At 43.3% G+C, this 17,194-nt stretch overlaps 1 protein-coding gene across 6 annotated transcripts in view; it reads left to right on the plus strand.

The window, feature by feature from the left end:
- Positions 1–579: 579 nt before the first annotated feature.
- The window catches only part of YAP1 (Yes1 associated transcriptional regulator), a 98,477-nt gene continuing 81,862 nt past the window's right edge, over positions 580–17,194 (plus strand). For 2 of the 6 annotated variants that reach the window (XM_032427771.1, XM_032427770.1), the window contains exon 1: positions 585–1,138. The gene's annotated coding sequence lies outside the window, so the exon portion shown is untranslated. Of the gene's footprint in view, positions 1,139–17,194 lie in introns of all 6 variants that reach the window. The other 4 variants (XM_032427769.1, XM_032427773.1, XM_032427774.1 and 1 more) reach the window with 4 other exon arrangements.

Here is a 17,194-nt window from a genome sequence, read left to right on the forward strand (position 1 = left end):
TGACCTGAGCCGAAGGCAGACGCTTAACGACTGAGCCCCCAGGCACCCCGAGAGATGTGCTTTTTGACATAGACAGTTTGGTTTGGGGTTTCGAGTAACGATGGCTTTACTCAGAGTGTGACAAAATTGAATGTGGACCAGAAACTTGTTTGAAATTTAACTTCCCACGTATCTTGAAGTGCCTCTAACGTGGAGTAGCTTCTGGGGCGGAGCTAAACCCCATCATCTAGGAGGTGGGGGTAAGGTGGGGATTGTCTTTCTCTTTGTCAGCGTGAATGTGGGGTTTTGTTTTACATTTATAAAATTGTGCTCCCTCTTCCTCCTCCTCCATGTGTCAATCATATTTTGTGGATTTTTAGTATTTTCTTTTATTATAAAAGTGACGTGTTCGTTAGAGGGAATTGGAAGATTCAGGAAAGGAGAAAGTAGGGGCAGAAGCACCTGGATTCTGCCAAGGAGAGGGGTTTGAAGAGTCTCATTTTCATAGCCTCATATAAATATGTATTTTGATATTTAATTTTGAGGGGAATAACATATACATAGATTTAGAAAGTCCCTTAGAACTATAAGGTTTATAAAGAAGAAAGGCAGTTCTGGCCCACTTTTCTTTATCTCTGGCTTGCATTCTCCCAAGGCAAGCACTTGGAACTCCTTTGAGATCTCTCCCCTCCCCCACATACTTAAGAAAACTCTGTATTTATAAAATGTGCTGCACTGCTGTTTCTTAAAGTTTCTGCGCCTCCTAAAATCCTTCTTTCCTTAATCCTCCCAGTATAATTTCTATAATTTTTTTGTTAGGTACTTTTACAGTGTTAAGGCTCTTTCCGGCTTGCCTGAAGCTGAGCTGTATAATACATATGAGTTTCTGAACAGCTTTGATATTTTCTTGGAATTGTTAATTGCCTTGTTTTTCATTAGTGTTTCTGTTGGTGTTTTGCCCCCTTGGAAACAGCCCTGAGTCCTTCCTTTGTCTTTGTGCTGTGGATTAGAATGGTTGCTTCAGAGGACGGGGGCTCCCGCGTTGGCAAGTCCCCGCATCACTCTTCTCTGTTGGGAACTCTGTTGACTGTTTTTCTTGGTTTGCTCACTCTTAGAGTTGGCTCATCCTTCAGGAATTTACTGAGGAAAGGGGTGAATGGTAGGTAACTGCATTGAGATCCTCTGTGTCTAAAAATATTTCTGTCTGTTGACATTTGATGGGCAGTTAGGTTGTAGAATTCAAGGCTAAGATTGTTTTCCCTTGGAGTTTTGAAGGCAGCGCTCCATTTTATTTTAGCTTCCAGTTTTCTCATTGAACAGTTAAACCCATTTTGCCTCCTGTGGGGATTTTAGTATTTTTTGTCTTTATCTTTTGGGGGGGGGTCCTTAAATTTCAAGATATGCTTTGGTATGTACCTTTTTTTATTCATTGTAAAGATTTCACGGCTTGGAAAGTCAGGTTCCTCTTTCAGGTCTGTGGGGCAGATGCCCAGCTTGGCCTTGGGTCCTGGGAAAGATTTCTTTTATCCGTTCTTGGATAACTTCTTCCAGTCTGTTCTATTTTCTCCTTCTGGAATTCCTGCTCATCAGAATAACTCTTTAATTTTATCTTCTCTATTTTTCTCCCCTTATCCTTTTGTTATGCCTTCTGGAAGGTTCCTTTAACTTAGCTTTTAATTTTTTAATCATTGTTTTGTTTTTTTCCCCAAAAGCTCTTCATCATTCTAAATTTCCAGGGATTCTTTTTCTGAGCTCATTGTTCCTTTGCTATTTTTAATAACATGCCATTCTTATTTCATGGATGTAGTGATAGAATATCTCTTTGAGGATTTTATAGTGGGTGTGTTTTTTGTGTTTTTTTTCCTGAGAATTGTTGACATAGTGGGTGTTTCTTTTTTTAAAGATTTTATTTGAGAGAGAGAGAGAGAGAGAGAGCATGAGCCGGGGGAGGGGCAGAGGGAGAGGGAGAAGCAGGCTCCCCGCTGAGCAGGGGGGTCCACACCGGGCTCGATCCCAGGACCCTGGGATCATGACCTGAGCCAAAGGCAGACACTTAACCATCTGAATCACCCAGGTGCACCTGGGTGTTTCTTTTGAAGTTTTCTTCTGCTGCTTTCATTTCTTTTTTTTTTTTTTTTTTTAAAGATTTTGTTTATTTATTTATTTGACAGAGAGAGAGAAACAGCATGAGAGGGGATAGGGTCAGAGGGAGAAGCAGGCTCCCTGCTGAGCCGGGAGCCCGATGTGGGACTCGATCCCAGGACTCCGGGATCATGACCTGAGCCGAAGGCAGTTCCTTAACCAACTGAGCCACCCAGGCGCCCTGCTGCTTTCATTTCTTAAGTGGGCTTCACTGTAGAGTGATATAACTGGGACCAACCAGGTCCTCAAGTTGTGTGGGGCCCTAAATGTCCCTTCTCCTGGAGTGGCCAGTTCCTGCAGATACAAACCTGCTGTCCTCTCCCTAGCAGCACTGGTGGTGGTGGGTAAGACTGACTGCCGTGGCTCAGGGCACAACAATGTCGCAGTAAGGGGCTTCATCCCTGCTCTCAGCCGTGCCAGGTGTCTGAATCCAGAGCCTCTGGGTCCGTTTCTCTGTAACATCGGTTTCCATCTCCTGCTTGGGCCAGGAGGGGGGTGTGCAATAGTTTTTTAAAAAGTTGTAGGTAAAATGAATTTTTAGGAATCCAATTTGTAATTATTAGGTTAACTATGTGAAGTTGCCCAATCTTCTAAGCTCCACACAGTGACTACTGACAATTTCATATGACTCGACCTACGTATTACAAGATCACTTTTTTTTTTTTAAGATTTATTTATTTATTTGAGAGAGGGAAAGAGAGCATGAACAGGAGGGGCAGATGGAGAGAGTCTCCAAACGACTCCACTCTGAGCATGGAGCCCAATGAGGGGCTCGATCTCACGACCCTGAGATCATCCTCTGAGCCGAAACCAAGAGTCCAGCACTTAACAGACTAAGCCACCCAGGTACCCCTGCAGGATCCCTTTTTAATGAATACTTCATTAAATGCTTTTATTAGACAGATGATTAATTCAATTAATCTGTTCCCTTTAGTGAGAGTTGTGCTAGTTTGTATCTTCATGTGTTAGATTTTCCTAAAGGGGGAACTGTATGCTTTCACAGCAAGGCAATAGGCATTTTGTTCAGAGGGCTTGGATTCTGAAATTGTGTGCAGGGACAGAAGCGTGGGAGACCCGAGTCCTGCTCCTCCATGTGACCGTGGGGTGCTCCTGCTTGTAGGTCATGTTCAAGTTCTTTGGTATTGGTATACAGGGCTGTAAAGTAAAACAACCTTACAAAGTCATCTCGTGTCTTCCTCCCTGTGGTTTGCATCAGTATAGATGGTGTTTAGAATAAAGAAACATGTGTGCATATCTAAACTGATTAGATATTATCGGTGTACTTAGTAGGCTAACCCCCAGAGATACATGACTTGGTTTTATCTTAGTTTTGGCAGTTGCTTTGCCTGGCAAGTGCTCATTCTTCAGGAGGTTATTGTAGATGTCGTAAAATAAAACAACCTAGGATGTTTTCTACCTGTGAGTATAACCGTGGAGAGGTAAGTGGTTAGGATTTCATGAAAATTGGGTTTAGTTTGAAATGGATTCACCCATAGTAGTGACTGAGATGTGTTTAAGCCCCTTTGTCATTAACATCATTGAATTTATCCAGATCCACTTTGTCAGCAGCCTCTGCCTTGATTAGGTAAAAAGCAGTTACATATGGAAATCCTTTGTGGAAGAAGAGGAGGAAAACCTTCTAAAAAAACCACATAAAATCCTAAATGACCAATACAAAACCGACCAGAGCACTCTAGCCATCAGAGAACAGTGTGAAATGATACCAAAAAAGTGGATAATTCTGGATTGGAAAAGGTATTAAACTGTTGTATGGTGTAGAAGAATGGAACAGAATCAATGTATCTTAGTTTAAATATGTAGAGTAGGGATGTGTATTAAAAGTAGCCAAATGCTAAGGTTAGGAGAGAGCTAAATAAATGGAGATTTCTGAGACCTGCCTGGAACTAATCCTTACCAGTACTGGGGGTCACAGTTAAAATTTACTGAACCCTCCTGCATAACTTTTTTTTTTTTTAAAGGCCCTCTGGGGAAGAGTTGGCCAAAATACAGATGTTTCTGTTTTTCCTCTACACATGTTCAGACTGATATAGGTTATGTTTCCGAAATTGTGTAGTTTGGATGGGCTCCAGATGATGTAATAGGATCATTTTTAACCCCTCCCAGCTGGAGGGCGTGCAGACTTTCCTGTTAGGATTGGTACACATCTCTTCTTCTGGGTGACAAAATGAACACTGTTACTAGACAGTGATACATGGAATTAAGATCATTGTCCTCTATTTGAAGACAAAGCACGTCCTTTGTGCGCGTGCATGAGTCTCCAGTCCGTGTCCAGCACACTGTAGGTAGGAATTGGCGCAGCCTATCAGTAGCCCGACTCCCTCCACTTGCGTAAACACAGGGTGTTTCTCCTCGAAAAAGATCCACTCGGTTCTGGGTGGTGTGTGTTGGGTCGCTCACGTTGATGTAGTTAATGAATGGTCTTTCTCCCTGCACTTCCTCGTTATTTTCTTTGAGCTCAGTAGACATGCTTTGAGGTCTCTTGATGTCATAAATAGCTGCCTAGTGGATTTAGGGAGCAGACATTGTTTTAAGGTTCGCTGGGTCCCACTCTGTGGAGTTGGGACCAAATTCATACTATGTCAGTCAGGACTGGCGGGGTCTCAAGACTCCAATTTCTTGCACATCCTCTTGTTAGCCTTTTCACTGCTGACTCTCTCCCTGGAGAACCTGCTGCAGCCAACTCAGTATAAGCTCACTAAAGGTAGATGTTGCCCTCTTTGTTCTTGCTGTATTTATTGACGGATGACATCCCTCGGACTGCTCATTTATCTCCGAGTGCACTGCTTGATGGCCAGCCTGATTAATGCCTGAAGCCCCTGTATAATTACTGGGGCTACTCAACTCCATCCTAAAAAGGTGCTAGAGGATTTACTTCTTGTATTCTGAAGTTAACTTTATAAGTTTGAGGTTGTTCTTAAACTCAGATAACTAGGGCTACTAAAAAAGTACTGCATGTTTTCTGGGTGCAAATGAACAGTAGTTCTACGTTAGGTTATTACAGGTTTGTTCCATGGACAATGAATAGTTGACTGCTTTCGAATTAGATGAAGAAGGAGTAAACGTGTCTTTGGAAAGTGATACCAGTGGGGAGAAGATGACTGGGAGTCCAGGGGAGAAGCAAGGAGGTGGTGGCAGGGGGACCCTGAAAAGGCTCTCGTCCAGTCATGCGAGTGCGCTTGGCATTCTCTACTCCGTGTCTGTGGAGGTGGACCAGTGGGGAGTCAAGACAGAGCTGCACACAGGTTTTCTGGGAGCAGCTAAAAGGTTTGCCCTTCTCCTCTTGAATGGCATTTGTGTCTTTGACAGATTCCCTCCCTTCATCAAAATGAGCCTATTAACTGGTTAAATCTGTACACTGACTTTGGGCATTAAAACAAAACAAAACAAAAAAACAACAGTTCCAATATCATAACACTTGAAAAACCATTAAATGGTTTGGTCTAATTCACTGCTTGGAAAAAAAATGTTTTAAAAGTGAGGACCACCCATTACATGAACATTGTCAACTACAATTTTATCCTGTATGCATTTTGAAAGTTTATTTTGATGTTGCAGCCTATTTTAAGATTTTTTTGTTGCTATCTTTTGACAGTATTTATCAGAAAATGCTAGTTGAAAGGGTTTCTTTCCATTTTTCTGGTACTGTTTAAACGCAGCTTACCATCCATTTCCCACGTAAACTTTATCAGGATTATAAGAAGTGAATATGGGTCCTTTTCATACGTTATTTCATATGCTGCACAAATAGAATTAATAGCAAAGTATGGTGTAAGGAATTACAATTTTTTGTTTTTTATTTTTTATTTTATTATTATGTTTTAAAGATTTTATTTATGTACTCATGAGAGAGGGAGAGGGAGAAGCAGGCCCCCTGCTGAGCAGGGAGCCCGATGCAGGACTTGATCCCAGGACCCTGAGATCATGACCTGAGCCGAAGGCAGACTTTTAACTGACTGAGCCACCCAGGTGCCCCTATTTTATTATTTTATTATTTTATTATTTTATTTATTTATTTATTTATTTGTATTATTTTTTTAAAGTTTCATTTATTTAAGTAATCTCTACACTCTGTGTGGGGCTCAAACTCACAACAATCAAGTCACATGCTTCATCAGCTAAGTCAGCCCGGTGCCCTTGGCTTTTTACGTGTTAAAGTTGTACTGGAAAGCTGCTGATATCTAAAACTTTCAGAGATTTAAAGAATTTTTTTAAATTAAACTTTAGAATTCATTTCAGACAAGCAGAATCAGATGGTTTAGTCCATTTTATGTTACCAAAACCAAATAAACATTTGAGTGGTTATTTATCAATCAGTTTATTAAAATAAATTTTAAAACAAGGATGCCTAGGTGGCTCAGTCGGTTAAGCATCTGCTTTCGGCTCGGGTCATGATCCCAGGACCCTGGGATCAAGTCCCACATCGGGCTCCCTGCTCAGCGGGAAGTCTGCTTGTCTCCCACTCCCTCTGGTCCTCCTCCCCCTGCTCATGCATGCGTTCTCTCTCTCTCTCTCTCTCTCTCTCAAATAAATAAAATCTTTTAAAAAAGTAAATAAGTTGTAAAACAAATCTAATATTCTGCCTATCATCAGTATAAGTTACTATGGAAACTGAGTTTTATCTTTTTTTTTTTAAGATTTTATTTATTTATTTGACAGACACAGCGAGAGAGGGAACACAAGCAGGGGGAGTGGGAGAGGGAGAAGCAGGCTTCCCGCTGAGCAGGGAGCCCGATGTGGGGCTCGATCCCAGGACCCTGGGATCATGACCTGAGCTGAAGGCAGATGTTTAATGACTGAGCCACCCAGGCGCCCCTAAATTTTGTTTTTTAAAACACTCGAGGATTTTAAATTTATTAAAGTTTTGTGGGGGCAGAACATTCTGAATTCTTTACCTAACTCCAAGTTTACTGTGGCTCCGGAGTCCGTCGGTAGTTCAGGTAGTCAGGAAGGCTGGTGGTGGAGAAGTGAGTCGAGTCAGCAGCAGCCCCTCTGCAGCCGCTCAGATCGCAGCTCCCGCAGTAAAGCACGTGCGGGTCTCTCGCTGCAGGCTGTCTGGGTGTGCTGGTCTGCCAGGGCAGAAAGTCTCCAGCTGGGGGGCTGATACAGGACCCGGGATTTCTCCCACGTGCTTGCAAGGTGCGTTTCTCTCTGAGGTCCATTTGCCTCGGAAGTGGCTTCCCTCCTGCTGTGTGCTCCTGAGACCTCTCTTTTGCTCTCTTGCGCTCAGAGGTCCTGTTGGTCTAAGCTCCAAACACGGTCAGCCCAGACTCGGGGGCTTGGGAAGTAGAGTGCTCCTTGATGGGAAGAGCTGCAGAATACCTTGCCCATGTGTTTGTCCACCACACTTAGATGGGAAGTTTTAAAAAACGATGTGCAGGATAGATGAATTACCATCTGGGGCCAAAAAAATTCAGGGGGGGACATAATCTCATTGGAAAACAGTTTATACTATTAAGTAAAATCTCATTTTTTGTGAATAATATAATATAAGTTGGTAAGTGTATCCCTTTTTGGACACCATCTGATCAGCCAGGTTATTTTGAAACCACTCAGTGGGTTAGACAGAATATGGGCTTTTTGGTTACACTTGAGGGTTTTGTGTTCAAGATCGTGAATTCCAGTTAGGGTCTAATTCGAATCATCCTCTAAAACTTGCCTCTTGTATTTTATTTATTTTAAGTTTTTTTTTAAGTTATTTAAGTTAGTCTTTAAGTTATTTTTAAGTTATTTAGCTTTGGATTAACGTAGTTATGGATCCACACGGAAAACCGCAGCAGAAACGAGCGTGGCCTTCAGGTACCGTCTAGTGTTTGATTTAATTACGGTGCTGCTTTCTCTCCCTACCCAAATTCCACCGAGGTGAGAAAAATCTTCATTGTTCTTGTTGGTAGATTTGAATTTATTCATTGAGGCTGTGTTCGTTACAGACCGGTGAGCTGTCCGAACGATGAAGTCGCACGTGTGTGTATGAGTACACCTACAAGCGAGTGACGTGCGTCCGGGGGCCGATGTTGCTGGCTGTGGCCCTGTCCCACCTGTCGTCTGAACGAGCACTTGGGGGGTTAGCACGTTCTCCTACGTTTGATTTCAGAACCAAGGCCTCTAAAAACAGCAGTTCTTTTCCTCTTCGTGAATTGAGTAGTTACAGAAATGGTTTAATTCACTGTAATTTATGGTATCTAAAAGTTGAATTTAAACTGTGAATCAGATTTTGGCCCTGTGATTCATACTCCCAAAATGAGTAACATGGTTAGCAGGATATCCCTAGTTGTTCTCGGGACTTGAAAAAAAGGGAAAAAGTCTATGGTGACCCCTCCATTTTTGGTAGTGGAGCTGTATTAGGTCTATGAGGAGGCTTTACAAGAAAAAAGAGCCGCTATTTCTGGAGCATTTCCTCAGGCCTGCAATCTGAAGCCATCAGGGCAAAGCTGCTGAGCAAGACCTTGAATCTGATCTGCCCGCGGTCCCTGCTGCCCCCGCCCTGCGGCCTGCGTGCAGCGAGAGCCCGGGTCTGCTGCTACAAGCCAGGATGTGGGATAGAAGGCAACTGTTCAGCATCCAGGAATATAGTGACCCCCCGGCCCCCACTCCCTTGTACTTGCTTAAATTCAGGTCGTCTTAGCAAATGCAGAACTTGTCCAGCAGTTTTGCTTAAGCTCACAAAAACAGATGTTGGGAGTTGTCTATCAAAGGAATTCCAATTTAATGTATACATCCTTTAGACCTGGAGTCTGTGTTTGGGAGGAGTTTGATTGGCTTACCTATGAAAACATTCATTTCTCCATAGAGTTTTGGGGTGAGTTTGTGTGTGTGTGTGTGTGTAGTGTTTTTAAAGATTTTATTCATTTATTAGAAAGCACAAGGAGAGGGGGGAGAGAGAAGCAGGCTTCCCGCTGAGCAGGGAGCCCGATGTGGGACTCAATCCCAGGACCCTGGGATTATGACCTGAGCCGAAGGCAGATGCTTAACGACTGAGCCACCCAGGCGCCCCCTTTGGGGTTTTTTTAATAGTGGTAGAAAATAAAACAGTCTCATCTGTGGTTTTTTTTTGTCATCATTGAATGAAATTAGGTTATCCGAATGTTGTTGGAAATTATATTTGCTTAAATGACAGCAGTAACTGAAAACGAGTGAGCTTCCTTCTGCTCAGGATAAAATTAATAGCAGTTTTATCTTCAACAGGACACTTCTAATCTGTGAATTTTACAACCTTTCTTTCGTGTCAAACTTTTAGAACTTGGTAGCTTTTCTATAAAAAATTCAGGCACTGTTCCACAGTATTCTTCACCCTATTAAAAAAATCAATTTTCCCACTGTTCTGCATTCAATTTCAGGAAAATTTTAAATGAGAAAAATGGTTTTTAGTAATACCTGTAATTTTAATTTCAAGAAAGCATCAGTTTATAAAATCAGGATTTATGTTATAAGAATTGAAATCTGCTTTTAATTCTAATTCTCTGAAAGTGTTGACATTTATAGCTATGATAACATAGACTATTTGAAATGGTTTTCTAGTCACTGACATTTATCTATAGGAGATAAGTATTTCCTAACTTACTGTGTCTGCAGCTCTCCCCTCCCCCCACCCCTGACATGGAAGAACGCAGGATGTCCCCCACATGACGGGGCACCCTAATCTCTGAGTAATCCCCTTGATTACCACAGTTAGATTGTGTGAAATAGTGAGTCTCTTAATGGTGGCAATTATAATCCAGAGAAATTTCTTAGTTTTTAACCTAAGCTGAGATTTTGGACATTTCTGTCATTAGCAGAATGGTGGCTTTTGGGAACTGCTGTTTGGATTTCCTCACCCCGCTCCCCTTCCAGGAACTGTTTAGATGAAATACACATCCCCCCCTAGAGTGTCTTTCCAGATTTTTCCTACCCCAAGTCTGCCTTATGGTCCCCTCTTCTGGCCTCCCATGGGCCTTGCTGGGAGTCGGGTTTCACCTACAGACTTACTTACTGCCCCCGCCCCCCCCACCATAGAGCCAGCACATATTAACTGCTCACCAAAAAATGCTGAGAACTGCTTTTGGGCGCCTTTCCCAGTCATTTCAGAAATACTGAGTCCTTTGCCTCTGTCATGCTGCCTTCTGAAGGCTTCGGTGCCGTGCTCAGAGCTGGGAACAGAAGGACCGAGAGCCACAGGGCCCCTGTCCTCAGTTAGGAGGCGAGGTGTGTGGGAACAGTTACAAACGGCATGAGCTAAACAGTGGGGAACGCCCTAAATCGTCTGTGTTGGTAACCCAGAAAAAGAAGAGATTGCTGTGTTGGAGGTTTGTGGGGCAGTTTGGTCTTTGGTTGTTTAGAAGGATTTTATTCTACACTGAATAGTGAATCCTTTTGTTGACTTTGCTCTATTTGTGGTTTAGTAACTTCACAATCTGTGCTTTTAGTAAAATCCTGCATCTGGTTTAAAAAACTTTCCCTCTTGAATTTCAGTTGCCTGATTGTTTGCCGGCCCCCCCTCCCCAGCAAGGACCTTTTCGGTTCAGCGTTCTGTGTCCAGCACTTAGCGGAGGGTCTGGCCTGTAGCGAATGTCCAGTCGTGTCGCTGACTGGCTGAGTCCCCTGCCCCCAGGAGCCTTGCTTTCCTCCTCCGTGGACTTAGCAGATTGCAGTGTGTGATCTCAAACTCTGGAGCTCCGTGAGCACCTTCACGTGACTGCCCAGGCCTTTGTATAAAGTATTTTCTGTCATGATGTTGTATTTACAGTGCTTTGCGTTTAGCATAGAGTATACTAAGTTTACCAGATAATTAACCACTGTTGAGCAAAAACACTTAGTAACTTGGGCAACAGGAGGGATATATTTAGAGGAGGGGTTTTTGTTATTGTGACTTAACTCTGGAGGAAAAGGGAAGTTAAAAAGCTCAGACGCTGACATGAAGGGGTTTAGGTAGGAAAGAAGATGGAATTGATATTCAGGGATGGAGTTAGGGAAGACAGGGCTGACCTTCCAGATGAAGAATCGGTGATTAGTTTTGGTAAGAATGCACACTGATTTTAAGAAATACTGCTTCTGTTTGAGAAAATGCCGACATGTCACTAGTTGCTTATTATCTGAAGGTACTAGAAACAAGAATTGCAGATTTAACCTTCGGCTTTTCTTCATCGGTGTCTCCTGTTAGCACAGACACGGTGAGTTCCGACCCACCCCTGGGAGCGTCTCCTGCTTCCCACGGGCAGTGCTGGCCATGGCTGGCCGGGCCCCGCAAGCAGCCCCACACTTTTCCCAGATCTTTGGGGATCTCTTCTTCACTGTTTTAATTTAATTTTGGACTGTTTTGATTGTCAAGTGTAACTTAGAGTTTTTGCTTTCCACCCATTGTAGGCAGTAATACCAATTGCTGATGGTATCTCGGTGCTTTCTTCATTCCAGGGTGTGGAAGAAGGCTGATGTCCTGTGAGTAGGGTAGTGATTTGCATGAAGCTTTAATTTGAGAGAAAAACATAGGAAGACACTTCCTTTTGAGTGTGTGTTGTGTGTACCCCCTTTGATCTGAGTGCTCTTACTGCTTTACCGTTAGGGTCGTTGTCTTGAAGGCTTGCCGTGTGAGTACTTAGCAGGAGCACTCACCAGGCCTCATCTCTAGTGCTCTCTGTGTGGTCTCGGATGGGTCATATAGATAGATGGCACATCTTCTTGAAGAGGTGAGGAGACATACAGATTCACCACAAACTGTTTCTGTTCAATCGATAGCTATCTCCTTATGATCATAAAAGTTTTTTAGTTTTGGTCCTACAACAGATCTTTTGGTGGACTGAGTTAAGTCTGCACTATATTTCCCATAGCGGCTTGTTCAATATTGAGTACTCATTTCGGGATTAACAAACACTTGGTGAACTAATATAGGATGCTTTATTTATTTACTTATTTTTGCCTAGAAAAAGATGTTTCATCTGCCTTTTGTGTGCTTAAATTTCTTTACCGTGTTCCTTAGAAGAAACGACACCAATAAGGATGAATTACCTACTCCTACGAAAGCTTCCTGAGGGATTATGATTATCAAATAGTTGTTGAAAGAAGTGAGAAGAGTTTGTAGATTTCATGTATACTTACGTACTCCTTCATATGCTTAAACACATGCATCGAGCTGTGAAATGGGTGGATTTTCGTGTCACACGGTTGGCCGTTCAGCGCTTCCCCCTCCTGCCACCACGCCCACCTGCTGCTTGACCGAGGCGCCCTCGTTACGTCTGTGTGTATGCAGTGGAGCGTGTGAGAGTGCTGCTCGGGCTGCAAACGGAGCCTCTCTTCGTCCTGTGTGACCCGGCTTTTTTTACTGCTAAGAGCCGGTCACGTAGTGCAGGTGCGAAGAGAGAAGAGGTTGCGCGGACATCTTGCTTTATCTGAAAGTCAGTGTTCCAGTCCAACAGATTACATGTCCGTGCCTATGCACTGGATTAGAGTCAGTAAGGGTTTCATTTAGGCTCGTGTCGTCCTGCTCTTAACAAAATAACTGAAAACAGTAGCAGATTCAAATGGACACTCATTATGGTCATTTCCTTAGTGGATCTGTCCTGCTTGGAATTTCCCACCTCTGGGAATGTTAAGCAACAGGAATGGCTTTGTTCACAGTACCTGAGGAAGACAAAGTGGACTTGGTCGTAAAGACACGCGGGGTCAACACAGCGGCTGTGCGGCCTGTCAGGTGTGCCCTGGGAGGCCCTCCAGCGTTGGCAGGCCGCGAGCATGCGTGCGTGCGGGGGGCGGCATGACCTCCTGGCCGCCTTCTGGCTCCAGACCTGTGCTCAGGAGTCCTAACGGAATCTCTTCGAGCACTGGAAGTCGTGATACCACCAAGCCCATTGAAAATGAAAGCTAAAAATTCATGGCATTAGAAAACTTTATTTACACCCACCCACACATAATTTTTCCCCAACTATGCCCAAAATTAGTTCAAGTGATAAGAGTTTTTAACATGATCTTAGGGCTGACTTATTTCCATGGGAGGAAAATATTTCATCGTATAAATTTAAGTAGGGAAAACATAGTTTTATTTAAGGAAAGTTACCTCTTGACATTTTAGGAACTCCGGTGTTCTTTACATTAAGAAAGCTGTTGTGTAAATTTTAAATGAGGTTTACTGATTTTGCTAGGATGCCTGTTTTAAAGTACAGAATCAGCTTCTGCTTTCAGGAATTCAGCCTAGTGTTTCAGATGAGAGCGTGTGTATTGCAACATTATTTATCTATTTTTGTAAAGGGCTGTTAATCACTTGGTGCCGCCCTGTCTGAGTCGTGTGCTTGTGGATTGTCTACATGAAATCTCTTGATACGGCCTCTCATTTCTGCAAAAATTTTTCCTATATTTTTAGCCCCCCACCCTAGTGTGAAGCTAAATTATTTAATAGAAATATTTAGACACCAGAGCTGACTGTTAATGAGATCTTTATTGCACATGCTGCTCCACTCTCTTTGGAACCAGGGCAGTGTTTAAAAGCAAATGCCAATGTTGTTATGAAATCTAATTCATTTATCCTACGTTTGGCCAAAACCTAGTCACTCGCACTCTCTTTCTCTCTCCTGTTTCTAGGCCCATGGGCTGTTGTTTAAAGGAACAGTTAGTATGTCCAGTTTTGTTTCCATGTTGTCTTTTGAGGTTTGAAGTTTTGCAGGATACTTGGTTTTTAATGGAACTGTCATTTAATGCCTCTTGAATGATTCTGCAGGAGTGTCAGCACGGGTTGTAAACTGGAGTTCTCGTGTGAAATGTGACACTGTGACCTCTTGATCCCGAGGCCCGGAGTGTTGCCAACTGAACCAAACCCTGCTGTTTCCTAAGAATAGAGGTACTCTGCTTAAGGATTGGAGTTCCGCTCAGTGCTCACGATGTCCTCCAATAATTGGTCAGAATCCCAGATACCCTGGTTGGTTTTGTACGTCAGTGAGTGGACAGGCAGCTGTTTCTTTGTGGGGAGGAGAGGGGGATGTGCACCATTTCTTCAGAGTTGTCGAAGGAGTTCTGGAGGGCCAGCAGCACTGGTACGGCAGACCTGCCCCTCCAAAAGGTGTCTTCAGGTGCGCAAAGAAGTCTGTGGTAACGTTAGCCCTGACCAACTTGAAACATGTGGTAAACGTACCATCAGAGTCTTCATCCTTGCAAACTTAAACTCTAGAAACCGTCAGTACTGAACTGAGAAAATAAAGAAGGCAGAGAAAAGTTGGTGGGAAGCGTGAGAAGTAGGTTCATCCGGGAGGCGTGAAATATTTGTAAAAGATTGACCATATCTTTCAACCTGTTAGTTTGAACTATTCACAATCCAAACACAGCCTCACGGGCCTGCATTTGATGGACAAGGTTCAGGATTCTTGTTCTCAGATCCAAGCTGCTTTCTGTGTATTTTCTACTTTTTCTACTCCTTTGCTTATTCATCTTGTCCTTTATGCTCTTCAAAATTTGCGGTGCTTTGATGCCGGAGTATTTTGGAGTCTTTCAGGGACAAAAGTGGTTGCAAAATCATGGTCCACCAGGGAGATGCAGAAGAGAAGCCCTCTTACCTGACCCGAGTAGTTAAGAAACGTCACTTAAGAGAAATTTGCTTAGGTTAACTTAGTTGAGTCAGATTTGCTTGTTATAAATTAGTTAAGACGCGTATAAGCAGTGTACAGGTCAGCGGGACCACTCACCTGGAGATGGGGGTCCGAAGCCTGGCTCCAGATCTCCTTTCTAGCCTTGTTTCAGTTTACCACCGCCCCCCACCCCCAGCGTGCACCCCCAGTGAGTGTGTGCGAGTTCAGGCCCTTGTGCCCACTGTTAGGGCTGCTCACCTGAGGAGGTCTCCTCAGCCTCTGCCCATTTTTTATTTTAGTCACTTAAGGCTCAGACACTGGCCCAAATTCTTCCCTAACTGTATTGACAGTATTTGAGCCTCCCCATCGCAACTTCTGTAGTTTTGTGGTTTTTTTTGAGTTTTACCCATTTATATTAGAGCAAGAATGCAGGGGAAATGGGCAGAGAGAAAGTGTCCAGCAGACTCCCTGCAGAGCCCGAAGCGGCGCTGAATCCCAGGACCCTGAGATCACGACCTGAGCTGAAACCAGGAGACGGACGCTTAACGGACTGAGCCCCCCACGCGCCCCTGAGCTCTTAGATTTGATGAAAGAAGGTCCACGCCGCAGAGAAATAAGGTCCTGTGCCGGGACTTGTCCGCTTCGGTGGGGCTGTAGCTCTGAGTCTTCTTCTGACACAGCCCCTGGCCGCTGATGCTCACACGGTGTTGAATGCGATTGAAACACCTCATCTGGCTTTTCCTCTACCCAGGTGAATTTCACGGGCATGATTTACCCTAAAATCCATCCACAGTAATAACAAGGATGACTAGCATTTGTTGAGTGTTTATTGTGTGCCAGGAACTGGTTTAAGTCCTTCCTGTGGAGCCACTCAGTGAATCCTCACAGCAACTCTGTTATCCCCATTTTATCGATGCGGAAACTAAGGCAGAGATCCTATAGCAAATAGGTGACACAGCCAGGTTCCAGCTCTGCCAGGCTGGTGCCAGAATCCATGCTCGTACCCATTGTTCTGTACTAAAATGTAAGTGAATATTTAGCCAGGCGCTGTGCTGTGTCCTTGAAGCTACTCTTCTCATACAGTCTTCATCGTGGCTCGTGGGGATTTGTGGTGTGACGTAATAGAACACTCCTGCTAGTCATCTCTAGATACAAATTTTAGTCCATATTCTGACACTATAAAGAAATAAGATAATTTCCATAAGAAATAACAAGTGTCAGCAAGGATGTGGAGAAAGGGGAACCTCCTACACTGTTGGTGGGAACGCAAGCTGGTGCAGCCAGTGTGGGAAACAGTGTGGAGGGTCCTCAGAAAATTGCAAATAGAGCTGCCCTACGATCCAGTCACAGCTGGTATTTACCCAAAGAATATTAAAACAGTAATTCGAAAAGATACATGCACCCCAGTGTTTACAGCAGCATTATCTACAATCGCCAAATTATGGAAGCAGCCCAAGTGTGCACTGACAAGTGAGTGGATAAAGAAGAGGTGTGTACTTGTGGACACACACACACAGGAATATTACTCAGACACAGAAAAGAATGAAATCTTGCCATTGGCAACGACATGGTTGGAACTGGAGGGTATCATGCTAAGTGAAATAAGTCAGTCAGAGAAAGACAAATACCGTATGATTTCACTCATGTGGAATTAAAAAAAAAAAAAGAACAAAGAAAAAAAGAGACAAAAACCCCAGACTCTTAACTAAAGAACACAGAGGGGAGGTGGGCGGGATGGGGATGAAGGAGGACACCTGCTGTCGTGAGCACCGGGTGATACACAGAACTGGTGAATCGCTGTCTCGTACACCTGGAGCTAATATAACACGTATGTTAACTACCCTGGAACTAAAGTAAAAAACTCAATTGGGTTTAAAAGAAAGGCAATAAGTTAGAATGAGAGAGTTTAGCTTTAGTAGTATTTAATTCTAAATCACTCATATAAAAATAAGCCTTGTGTGGTAACTCCGTAAGGGGTTAAGTACCCTGAGATTGGCCCTTCAAGCAGTGATAGGAAAATCCTTACGTATGTGCACAGGTGATGTCCAGTTGATGAATAAATTATGTTACTTTGAAAGGAGAAGAAGATAATTTCCTCCCATTAGGGAGTGTACATGCTAGAGTATGGAGTTAATTAAAATGATCTTTCTGGGTCTCTCCTACCTTTTGAAATCATTAAATTCAGTTGCTAATATGGATTCCTGAAGGACACGAACTACACCCTGTTCGCGGAAGGAAGATGGGCGTCTGGGCCCCTGATGAGCAAAGGAGCATGGGCTCTTGTTAGTGCCGGGGTCTCTCCGCCCCTGAGAAGGTCCCTCGTGGGGTTTTCTTATTTTAGGGTTTTTAGGAAGTCTTTTTTTCCTACCATCCTTTTATTCTACCAAAGAATTATTCTAAAAATTATTCAGTAGTTCTTAACAAAAATTTTATAACCTTGTATTTATATTTAATAGTAGTTTTCTCTGCCAGCCACAACATGGGCTTTAAAAAAATTGATACATTAAAAAAAAAGAAATTAGAATGATAGTCAT

This window comes from Phoca vitulina, unplaced genomic scaffold (assembly GCF_004348235.1).
Source record: "Phoca vitulina isolate PV1807 unplaced genomic scaffold, GSC_HSeal_1.0 scaffold38, whole genome shotgun sequence".
Lineage (NCBI taxonomy): Eukaryota > Metazoa > Chordata > Mammalia > Carnivora > Phocidae > Phoca > Phoca vitulina.